We start from the raw sequence: 12,800 nt of genomic DNA, 5'->3' as shown, positions 1-12,800 counted from the left end.
CTGGCACATCTTGGAAGCAGAGCGGCACTGCAGGGGCAGACAGGGTGGCAGTTTAATAAACTATCCCAAAAAAAGAGAAATGCTCCAAAGAGCAAAAAATACAAAGAGGTATCTGCCTTGTCATGACTGGTGGTAGCAGCTTCAGCACTTCTATCAGGTTGCTGATCTCCCACTATTTCCTCCTCCATCATCCTCCAAAAATGTGTTTTTATTTTATTTATTACTTTTATTTATATTTTTCTTACTTTACACTGGACACAGCCCGTCACCCTGGACACAGCCCCTGGACAATGGACACAGCCTCTGGACACAGCTCCTGTACACTGGACACAGCCGTCACACTGGACACAGCCCCTGGATAATGGACACAGCCTCTGGACAAAGCTCCTGTACACTGGACACAGCCGTCACACTGGACACAGCCTCTGGACACCGCCCCTGGACACAGCTCCTGTACACTGGACACAGCCGTCACACTGGACACTGCCCCTGGACACTGCCCCTGGACACTGGACACAGCCCGTCACCCTGGACACAGCCCCTGGACAATGGACACAGCTCGTCACCCTGGACACAGCCCCTGGACACAGCCTCTGGACAATGGACACAGCCTCTGGACACCCCCCCTGGACACAGCTCCTGTACACTGGACACAGCCGTCACACTGGACACTGCCCCTGGACCTTGCCCCTGGACACAGCCCGTCACCCTGGACACAGCCCCTGGACAATGGACACAGCCCGTTACACAGCCTCTGGACACAGCCCCTGGACAATGGACACAGCCTCTGGACACAGCTCCTGTACACTGGACACAGCCGTCACACTGGACACTGCCCCTGGACACAGCCCCTGGACACTGGGCACAGCTCCTGTACACAGCTCCTGTACACTGGACACAACCCCTGTACACTGGACACAACCCCTGTACACAGCCCCTGTACACTGGACACAGCCCCTATACACTGGACACAGCCCCTGTACACTGGACACAGCCCCTGTACACTGGACACAGCCCCTGTACACTGGACACAGCCCATGTCACACTGGACACAGGCCCTGTTACACTGGACACAACCCCTGTACACAGCCCCTGTACACTGGACACAGCCCCTGGACACTGGACACAGCTCCTGTACACTGGACACAACCCCTGTACACTGGACACAGGCCCTGTACACAGCCCCTGTACACTGGACACAGCCCCTGTACACTGGACACAACCCCTGTACACTGGACACAAACCCTGTACACTGGACACAGAACCTGTCACACTGTACACAGGCCCTGTCACACTGGACACAAGCCCTGTCACACTGAACACAGCCCCTGTAATGCCCCTTGTACACTGGCCAATGCAGCCCCTGTATACTGGACTTGTGTACAGCAGCCCCTGCAGACCCTAATCGAGTGAGCAGCAGCAAAATAATATATTATTATTATAGCACAGCACACAGCACAGAGCACAACCACCCTCTTCCCTCTCCTATGCTGAAGTAAAGATGGCGGGGCGCGCGTGCGTCTTATATAGAATCCAGATCCCGCGAGAATCCGACAGCGCAATGATGACGTTTTGCCTCGTTTTCGGTCCGGAATTTAGGCGGGAACTCCCGAGCCGGCTCGGATCCAGACTCGGATCGCGATATTCGGATCTATCGGATCTTGGATCCCGGAGATCCGGACCCGCTCATCTCTAAATAGTACATTGGAAAATGCAGTAAACCGGGGGTTTTACCGCATTTTCCCGTTAGTACATCCCGCCCTATATGAGTAAATATAAAACATACACAAACATAAATCGGATGTCACACTTTCACCTCTGATTTTCGCATCAAATACATAATTTTTTATAAGCCTAAATAATTAGTCATACATTGGCAAAAATGCACACAGTATCTGCTTCTCCTGGGTGTATTTACTAATGTGAGAGTTAAATGATGTCCTGATATATATATATATATATATATATATATATATATATAGTGTGGACGGATTGCCGGCACTCAGCTCCAAAAAACTTGTCAAAGGGCCCCGTGCCCTCGGTAAAGACCCTTACAGGGTCAGATGCAGACAGTGGATAGCCGCGGCACTGGGGACTTCAATGAATAAGACAGAATATAGTCCAGTATGTGGGTCCGGCACTCTTTGCAGTAAGATATATCAATGTTATTTGCCCAGGTGCCTTCCCTGTGAGGACGAATCCTCCAACATACATATAGAATTCACAAATGAGCGTCACGCCGGGTCTTGAGGTGAAAAAGTAACTTTAGGTGTTTATTGTCTACGTAATTTCGGATTTTGGCCTCTGCCGTCTTCAGGACACAATTAATTGCGTGTCCTGAAAATGGGTGGAGACCAGAAACGCAATAGATCATAAACACCTAAAGTTACTATTCACCTCAAGACCTGGAGTGACGCTCTTTTGTGGAATATATATATATATATACACACATATATATATATATATACATACATATATATATATATATATATATATATATATATATATATATATATATATATATATATATATATATATATATATATATATATATATACAGGTTGAGTATCCCTTATCCAGATATCCATTATCCAAATTATTCTAAAAACCATACATTCCAGAAAGTGAAGAAAATTTTTTTTTTTCACTGCGGACATCTGTAAAAGCACTACTAAGGACGGGTTGGGATCATTTGGTCTACATAATTATGGTCCACAGTCATTAGGTCGACACCATTAGGTCAACATGCGAAAATGGACTAGGTCGACATGGGAAAAGGTTGACATGGGTATAGGTCGAAAGGTCATTAGTTCGACAGGTCGTTAGTTCGACAGGTCATTAGTTAGACATTGTCTAGGTCGACAGTCAAAAGGTCGACATACGGTTTTCCACTGATTTTTTTACCTGAATGTCAACACAGCCGACATGGACACAGTTTAAAGTGCACCGCATCCCCTACGCTCGGCACACAATTTTATTCTCCCACCAAGCCCTAGTGGATGGTAGGGCATGAAATACCGCCTGTCGGCACATGTTGACTCAAAAAAAGTGAAAAACTTCACGTCGACCTTTTTGATTGTCGAACTAACAACCTGTCAATCAAATGACCTTTTGACCTAGAACCATGTCGACCTTTCCCATGTCGATCTAATGGTGTCGACCTAATCACTGTCGACCATAATGCTGTAGACCAAATTACCGCATCCCCTGAGGACACGATATGTAACTGACACCAAATGAAAATGATTGGCAAGCATTCAAATTCGGTACATGAGATAGTACACAAAGTTTCATGTGTTGAAACCTTGTTTTATGCACAAATAAAATATATATTTGTATGTTTTAATTGTTTTTGATGTGTTTGTACAACATAAATGCCAGGTACCTCAAGATGCATCATTGAATTATAAAAATATTCTGAAATACACAATAATCCATTATCCAAAATCCTTCTGGTTCCGGGCATTTCAGATAAGGGATACTCAACCTGTATATACAGTAGTAGCCTTTCCACTACTGTTGCTATTCTGTTATTTATGGGTCCCTCCTCAACAGGATCCTTAGTGAATAAGGAGGCCTTGCTCATACAGCATAATTTAGCAGGAATTAGGAGTAATGCGTGTCTTTATTTAGATATTGTGAAATCATGGTCATTTCTTCTAATTAAATATGTTAATCTTATATGAGAAAAAGGTACAGAAATTCTTCTAATTTCAAATGATGTTTTTGTGCATTTTTTGTCATGTGTATTATTAGCTCTCTCTGACCATAACCACTTGCCTGCCATAAACATATGTGATGTGACAGCAGTCAGGAGTGCGTTACCTGGCCAGGTCATTTCACTGCCCCAAATTGTCCCCCACCTTTAATGGAGGAAGTGCAGAAGTGCATCTCCTGCAGCCCTCTGAGAGTGGTGTAGTCTGTGATTGCCATTATCTCTCCCAAAACCATGCCCCAGAATGCCTTGTGAGTGACATTCTGGGGCACATGCTGGATCTAAAATATTAGGAGGGAAACAGAATTCTCCTTTGAAGCACAAATATGCTGATCTCTGTGAGTGCAGAGATCAGTTGCAACAATGTTGAATAATGATCAGTCCCCCCTGCCCCACACTATTCTCTGCAATAAGGTGAGTTGGCAGGGCTTTGGCTAAGAAGGTTTGTGCACTACCCAATAAAAATAATAGTTTGTTTGGCTGGGGGAGGTAAATACCGTATTTGCCGGCGTATAAGATGACTGGGCGTATAAGACGACCCCCCAACATTTCCACTCAAAATATAGAGGTTTTTATATACTCGCCGTATAAGACTACCCCCTCTTCCGCACACCTTCCACACACCAAATAAAACGTAAAAGAACATCAGATTTGATTTCAACATGTTAATTTATATTATACCGGTATTACATGAGTGCCATTAGTATTAGTATCAGTGCCATTACAGTACCTGTCATTGTCACCATTGTGCGGTCGTAGAATGAGGTGGGCGGGCATCGGGAGGCCACTATGGGCAGCTATGTCTATCCCAACTGAAGTGCACCCGGCGTATAAGATGACCCTCCCACTTGGAGGCATGTTTTTCAGGGGAAAAGTAGTCTTATACGCCAGCAAATACAGTATATATTTTTTTTAAATAAAGACACATATAGTGTGGGGGCACATTAACATTGAGGGCGAGGGTGGGGGCTCTAAAACTGGGATTGATTAGCGCTAAAGGAGTAGGGGTAGATAATGCTGGGGATCTTTTGCTATTTCTGATTAAGTAATTTTACAATGGGGCTATGTACACCGGCGGGTGGGGGTGTAAGAGTAGTACTAAAAGTAATTTTCAAACTTATTAAACAAAATATGACAATTTCTGAGCTGCTTTTTGTAAAATATAAAGAAAAAGTCTTCGGTTAAATGGTTAAGAAATTGGATTCTGTTGAAAACCAAATTGACTTTGACATGTCACTGAATATGCTTACAATGTAGTGAATCTGGTCTGAATGTTGGCAGGGAAAATACTATTAAATGTTCTAAAATAGTGCGGTCTCCGTTCACATGTAAAATGTTAGTGCAATGGTCATTGAATGCTTGCTATAAAAAAATGCCTGATTTATTGGAGTCTATCCCTATGTACTGTAAAATATTGTTTATAATACCGATAATAATAAACTCAACCTTTCTGGAAATCTAGCAATGCGTTAGTCACACACTTCACCCATCACATGAGCACATCCACTGTGTTTTTTACTTTGCTTCTTTTCAATGATTATCTGGGACAATATTCAAAAATGTCAAGTAAATGAAATGTTGACAGAATCTGCTTTTGTTTTGTGTTGTATAACAATGACAAGCAATCCCAACATAAAAAGAAAATCAAGTTTTTTTTTTTCTTTACATTTTATTTACAAAATGTAATAAAACTTTGTACATGCCTCATTAAAATGAGGCTCAGTAATCTGTCCATACATGCATTTATATCTCTTTACAGCCATAAGTTTGCTTGGCAATTTTACTGCTCACCAATCTGCAGTTAAAAAAGGAGTTTCAAAGAAAACAAAATAAACATTAAAATACAAAGAAAAATATATATCCCAAATGTTCTACTGCTGACTCTTCGCAGTTATAGCAGTAAAATGTAAGCAATCAGTAGTTTTTACATGCATCTTGTTTCTGTTAAAAAATACCGAACATCCCTGATCCGGTATGAAGCTCACACTCTTAAAAATTAATGTTTCACTCATAAACTTACTTTTAACACTTTCCTTGACAGATGCTGCCACAAGGTAACAAGTGCTGGCTCCTCTATCACAGAAAGAGTTAAATAACATCTAGGAAAACATGTTTTTAGTATATTCTGCACAGCTTTTTGTCTCCCACAATGGGATATTAATAGCATTAAGATTAAAAAAAAAAAAAATCACAGTTCCATTTTAAGAAAGTCCCACTTCTCAGCTGGTATTCATGTTCTGTTACCTACAATTCACTGCTCTGTTACATGCTACCAGCTGAGAATGTATGAAAAGGCCAGTCTTATATATATATATTTGTTTTCTTTTGTAAATAAAGTACATTACATATCTGCATTTTCATAACAAGACAACTACAATGTATTCTCTGGTGAAATGTTTTTATGATGTGGATTTATTGGGCTCTATTTGGGGGGGGGGGGGGGGGGGTTCTCCCTAATTTACAAGGTAATTCCAAAGTATTGGCCAATCTATGCAGATTTCAGAACTATTTTTCTGCCTTAAGAAAATAGATAGATGCAAATCTTTTTAAACATGTTAACAACTGTGTTGTGCAAATCTGTAATGACATCAAATGCAACATATATATATCTTTAAACAACATCTTCAGTGAAAGAGAGATGTGGAGACAGCTATTGACAGTATCTGTGTTATATGGAGGGAACCGGTTAAGCACTGTTTAAAGGAGAATCCATGTATATATATATATATATATATATATATATATATATATATATCGATATGGAGCAGCACATCCGTCTGATAAATCAATTGCGGTGCACGTCCAGGAAACCCAGTGAAGGGACCAATGTATCCACACAACTGATGGCGGCACACGCTGAAAGCAGAGTCGGAGTCACGTCATGGATGTCAACGTTTCGAAGCTCTTTTATTACGCTTCTTCTTCAGGACAGGAGAAAAAGCATAATAAAAGAGCTTCGAAACGTTGACATCCATGACGTGACTCCGACTCTGCTTTCAGCGTGTGCCGCCATCAGTTGTGTGGATATATATATATATATATATATATATGTATATATATATAAATGTGTGTGTACATGTGGTGTGTTAAAGAGATTAATTTAAAGAGATAATTATATACTGATTCTGAATTTACTAATATGTAAGAAATTGTGTATGAGATTCTCAATTAATAAAATCTGTCATTATTAAAAGAAGATATTAGTCTTGCTAATATTCTGTCTACAATCAGAATAGGACATTTTAAGGTAAGTTTATTTACTTTTGACTTACTTTCTTCTAGTATGACTCAGAACTGACCTTGTGGGCCAACTCCCTACACTCTTGAACTCTAAGCTTAAGGATATTTGCATACTGAAATGCTTTTGAAAAAAAAAAAAAATAACACTATCATCTAAAAATCAGCCAGTCTCCACAAATTTATATTATATTATGAAAGATGGAAGCTCACACCATCTGGGAAGACCTCTTTCCAAATTTGTAGTCAAATAATGTCAAACATAAATATTTGGTTTTCATGGTATTTTGAAACTGAAAGATCGAAATTCTGATATTTCTGTGGTATGTAAATATATATTTGACATTTCTGATCACGTTTTAACCGAGCTTTTTTTGTCTCTGTTTTCTTATAGTTGGATATTTTTTTGTAAGGCCTTTTGGTGTATCATTAAAGAACAAAAAAGGCTTCCCAGACTGAATATTTTAATGGACATATTAAGGAAGAATTTATTAAACATTATAAGGCAGGGGTTCTTATAACTGATACAAATAATTTTTAAAACATATACATAATGATATTTGTGTGCAATTCAAATCTGTCATTTTAAAATGTACTAGTCAATGATGAGCTAGGCTAAAATTGTTCAATGATTTCCTATGTATGTCCCTAGAATGTCTGTCACAGTTCTATATTGATAGCTGTACAACATTAAACATTATCTTAGTGATCCGTAAAAATAAATTTTTTAGAAACACTGATTTCCTTATAATAAAACAGCTATTAGGATAGTTAAATATGGCTGAGAGTTAAACCAAGGCAGTAGACAAGTCAAGAGGGACATACTGTATATGTATAATAGATATGCAACTTTGCATATTGTTATCACGAGTTATATCTTTTTGAGCAACATAATGTTTCAATGGTAATGGGTACTGACTATAAAACAATAACAATGATTTGCTGATAAAGTTAAATAATAAACATTCCTTGGCCCACAGAGCCTTCGGTCTATATAAAGGACATGGGAGAACACACCTTACTAATCTGTTGTGCAAAAAAATGTTTTATTGTATGCAAAAACACATGTACCTATTTCAGAAATGTCTCCTTACACTGATGCAATTGAGAGTGAATACTCTGCAACATATAAATGCAGACATTTCTCTGTGCTATTTTACTGTATATATATAATTGTTTGAAAGAACATTTTACTTGGAGTATAAAGTATTTTTTGAACTGAATTGCACATTTTACAGAACATGCAAGGGTCAAAGCAATTTGAGAGCAGAACTGACAAATTTTGGTTGTGTGTCAATGTGTCAAGGTTTAGTGCTTTAACACTTTAAATCCTATAGTTATGATGCTGAGCACAGTATTTCTTTTTAAACCATTTTTTAGCCTGAGAACGGATAAATAATTATGTTTGAGCAATTACCTTAGTAATTTGCATTAAATAATTTCCACTTTGCTATATTTAACATTAAATCAGAAGTTGGAACCTATGCCCTCAAGGGGGAGTTTGTCTTTAGAAATTTAACGTTAATAGCCAAACAAAAAAATTGATTGTAGCTTCCTGTATTGCATTGGTTTTTTTACTAGTTCACACCATGTCAAAATGCATTTATTAAGCATTTACAATTTTTATACAATACAAAATCTTAAAATTATGTAACTACATACAATCTTTGACATGTATGTAATTTACAATTGTTAGTTGCCTTGTATATGATCCAATATAATCTAGGCCCTCAGGGGTGGGGCTATTTCACTGAAATCAGATTTTCATAGTTGGATAACTTCCCCAGAAATCAGACCCTTAACATAGTTACAAAGTGGTTAAGGACGAATAAAGATGTATGTCAATGAGTTCAACCTTGGTTAGAGTGTATGATCTATATGCTACAATGGGAGTGATGATCTATTTATATACAATGGGAGTGATTCCACTGAAATAATACACTCAGAGGTGGGTTCAATATAGGGGCTATTTCTCTGAAATCAGACCTTTAGAGGTATGGGGTCAATCCACTGAAATCAGATCATCAGAGGTGGGCCCACTGTGAAAATATCACAGTGCAATAAAGGCAACACCTGTTGACAAATATATAGTACATTTTCAGATTTGCTGTTTAAATATGAGATTATGCCTGAACAACTATTTATGTGGCTTATTCATGATAATTACTATGTATGTGACTCATTCATGATAATTATAAATTATATCTGTGCTAATTGGTTGGAAGTGTGCAATACAGTAGCCTTCACTGCTGGAAGTAAGTACATTTTCAGGCACTATATGCAAACTATGCTTTACTTTTGTATAATAATTGGAGAGCACTAAAAAAATATACGTACAGGACAAAATACAATTTGGGGGAAAATTCATCAGTTTTTACTGAGACTATTAGCATTGGGTGCTCGATTGAGCATTTCAATTGTTGCTCCTTTCAGGTTCAAATAGTTATGGTTAGGCTGCAGAAAGGGAGTGTTAGGAGGGCACCAATAAGGTACTTACAGTACTAAACCCATGTCTAGATTCCCTCCAAAAGGATGCTAGCATCAGTATTCTGACTGCAAGCATCACATCCATTGTTCATCTGCATGTATTCCTAAGTGAGCAGGGATGTGCACTCAGGGGAGGTAGGGTAGGCAGTGCTTCCCTTGTCATTTTGTTTAAAATAGAACAAAGAATATACCTATGACACATATTCCATGTCATAAGTATTTCTTTTTATTATTTTAGCAGTTTGTTGTATTTAAAATAGTTTGTGAGGCAGCGATAAACGTGCCTCCTACTAACAATTGCAAGAGGATGAAGTGGGGCGCAAGCTAAAAAAGTCCATTAAAAATAATGTGAAAAGTAAAAAATAAGTTGCACTTCCTAAGCCAGAAAGTAATTGTGTAATTAGTATAAATGCTGCCCAAGTAATACTGATCAGATTAACCATGATCTGTGTTCCTATAATGTGTTTGAGTTAATATCACTCATCAAGCAATGTAGAACACATAACACTTGCATTGCTTTGACCACATAAAACATTTGCATCACTTGGACAACATTAATATACTGTACACATTTCTGTGAAAGGTCTAATTCCGTAATAGGTGCAAATTGGTATTACTTTTATCAATAACCAGCTTTTGACAAAGTTACATTAGAAACAGTAGCAGGCAGGGACCAAATTTGAAATGTATGTCAAAATGTCATAATTTTCCTGTTGAAAGGGGTTACGATACTTTGTAGTGGAGGATATTACCTATGGGCTACAGCTGCCAGTTTAACCTGCCACCTCAGTGTGCCAATTGGAGTATATGACTGCCCTAGCTACAATGTGCCAGCCTGTGACTTCTTATTGAGTGTCACATGCTGCACAGGCAGTCCCATTGGGAGGTGTTTCTCACAGTCCAGGCTGGGATTTGTGGAATGTACTGTAGCAGAAGCAGTCTATAGATTCCTGGATTTTGCACATGTGCAGTCAAGCCGCTGCTTGTGGTCATGAGCAGGGGCTCTCCTCCTCTGGACCATATAGGAGCTACCGGTGCTGCTATGGAACTTTGGTAGCAACTTAGAAATGAAAAAAAAAATATATAAAAAATAACAGACAATTTGGAGAATCTGGGTTTTGACAAATATGTCTAACCAGTGTTCTTTCCATTCCAACTTATGTTGATAATGATAACAATGGATCAAAGCAGTTAACGTTTGAATTTAGACAAAATCACGCTTGGTGCATAGGTTCCAATGTTTAGAAACTGTAATATGCAAAATAAAATTAAAGCAATGACCAAGAAACCACCTAACCTTAGTTAAGCAGTACATTTCATGTTTTAGTATAAAAAAATATATGTGTATATATATGTATATATATTTATATAACCTGAAATAATGATTTATTTACCTTTCACACCTGAAATTTGCATTCATATATTTTATCTGAGTGTAGATAATTCATAATATATTTAACATTTCAGGGGTAAATTAGGAAGAACCCAAGAGACACTGTTAGCTATCAGTCTAACAGGATGCTGTTCATAACACATAACAGCATTACTAACAATAACACATATTAATGTAAAACTTGTGAAATTAAAAGTGCATTCACTCTAGACATACACTAAAATAATTATAGACACATAATCTACTCTTTCGCACACTAACGAGACATGTTCAAGTGTTTAAGGACAGCAATGGGGTATAGGTGACATTTAGCTTCTACTGTGCCTTTCTCCGCATTCTTTTCTTCTTTCCGGGCCTTCAATCATCAAATCAAATTAAGATGAGGCAATTAAGCCTAGTTTGTCTTTAATAATACGTCTGGCTGCCTGAGTGAGTTTAGTGACACATACAGAAATGTGACTTCAATGAAGACAAGACAATATGTTACTCAAGTGTTTTTGTTAATCATGAGGGAGTGAATGCACCTCTAAAAATGCATATAGAGCATCTGAGGCTCTGTACAGTGCTAATAATCAATGGCTTTTATAGAACGTGTCCTTTACAACAGTATGGTTTCTTACACAAGAATCTCATCTTTAGATTTTGTTTTTTTGTTTTTCAAGCAAAGCGTTAGCATTTCAGTGATAGTTTGCATTGGTGTGAGACTCAGAATGTTCCATAAGGCACTGAAGGAAAAAAAAAAGAAATTTGTTCTTTCTAGTAAAAGTTCTTTGCACCATCAGCAGTTTGTGTCATTCCTGACACCAGGGAAAGAGTTTAACTGGCTCAGGTGGTCAGGATATAGGAAGAAGCTTCATTCTCAAATTTTCACCCCATCACTTGTTTCTTCTTGTTGGTGATCTGCAATATAATATTGATAGATATATATTTTAAACATATTATACACAGTCAAAATGCATCTAATATTATCTACATTTTACGATCACTAATTCAGAAGAAAATTCATTCTTAAACAATATTCTACGGCTTTTGAAAACAGATGCACAGTAGGTCTGTCCACTTGAAAGCTTATAGAATAAAGATAGCTAAATCATTTATTAGCATTTAGGGCCTTATTTTGGTTCATTCTTTCTGACAAAATCCTTCTTAGATGGGCAAAACCATGTGCACTGCAGGTGGGGCAGGTGTTACTTGTGCAGAGAGAATTAGATTTGGGTGGGGTTTTACTTCAAAGTGAGATCTATATTGCAGTGTAAAAATAAAGCAGTCAGTATTTTCCCTGCACAGAAACAAAATTACTCACCAAAATCTAATTCTCTCTGCACATGTTACATCTGCCCCCCCTGCAGTGCACATGGTTTTGTCCATCTAAGAAGGATTTTGTCAGAAAGAATGAACCAAAATAAGGCCCTTAGATATGTAATTTTTTTTATATATCTTGGTCACTATGAACTGTTAATCCTGAGTTGGGAGCACAGAAAAATCAAGTCACTCTGTATTTTGGTAAAAGTAGGCAGTTGCATCACAAGGAGGGTGCAGGCCACTGAGGGGTGACACCGAAGTGCTAGATCCTGCTCGGTGGCAGGAGCCGGGTGTTGCAGTGTAACATTACATGTACTTTAGCAGGAGGTAGTGGGGGGCTTGAAAAAGGTCTGAAGGAATACCGAAACTTTGGCCCATGGCCCACTGTCATGCACAGAGCACTTTAATGTTGGTTGATATGGAGGAATGATCCTTTACTTCATTTTCAAACAAAGTCCAGTGAGTGGCCTAATTTATTTCACTGTATATATATATATATATATATATATATATATATATATATATATATATATATATATAGTTAGATAGATAATGTGGCAGAGACAACATCTCCCCACATATAAGTAATATGGAGGATCCAGACCAGGTTTTGGAAGCAGTAGCAGAATCCCAGGTGTGTAATCAACAGCACCTGCGATTTCCTGA

The 12,800-nt window shown here is 38.3% G+C and overlaps 1 protein-coding gene across 2 annotated transcripts in view; it reads right to left on the bottom strand.

Moving 5' to 3' along the window:
- Nucleotides 1-6,700: 6,700 nt before the first annotated feature.
- Nucleotides 6,701-12,800, bottom strand: part of GRIA3 (glutamate ionotropic receptor AMPA type subunit 3) — a 325,345-nt gene continuing 319,245 nt past the window's right edge. For both annotated transcript variants that reach the window (XM_083159317.1, XM_083159316.1), the window contains exon 16: nt 6,701-11,732. The gene's annotated coding sequence lies outside the window, so the exon portion shown is untranslated. The remainder of the gene's footprint in view (nt 11,733-12,800) is intronic.

This window comes from Crinia signifera, chromosome 9, assembly GCF_055691185.1.
Source record: "Crinia signifera chromosome 9, ASM5569118v1, whole genome shotgun sequence".
Classification (NCBI taxonomy): Eukaryota; Metazoa; Chordata; class Amphibia; order Anura; family Myobatrachidae; genus Crinia; species Crinia signifera.
This window is presented reverse-complemented; position numbering and strand designations above follow the sequence as displayed.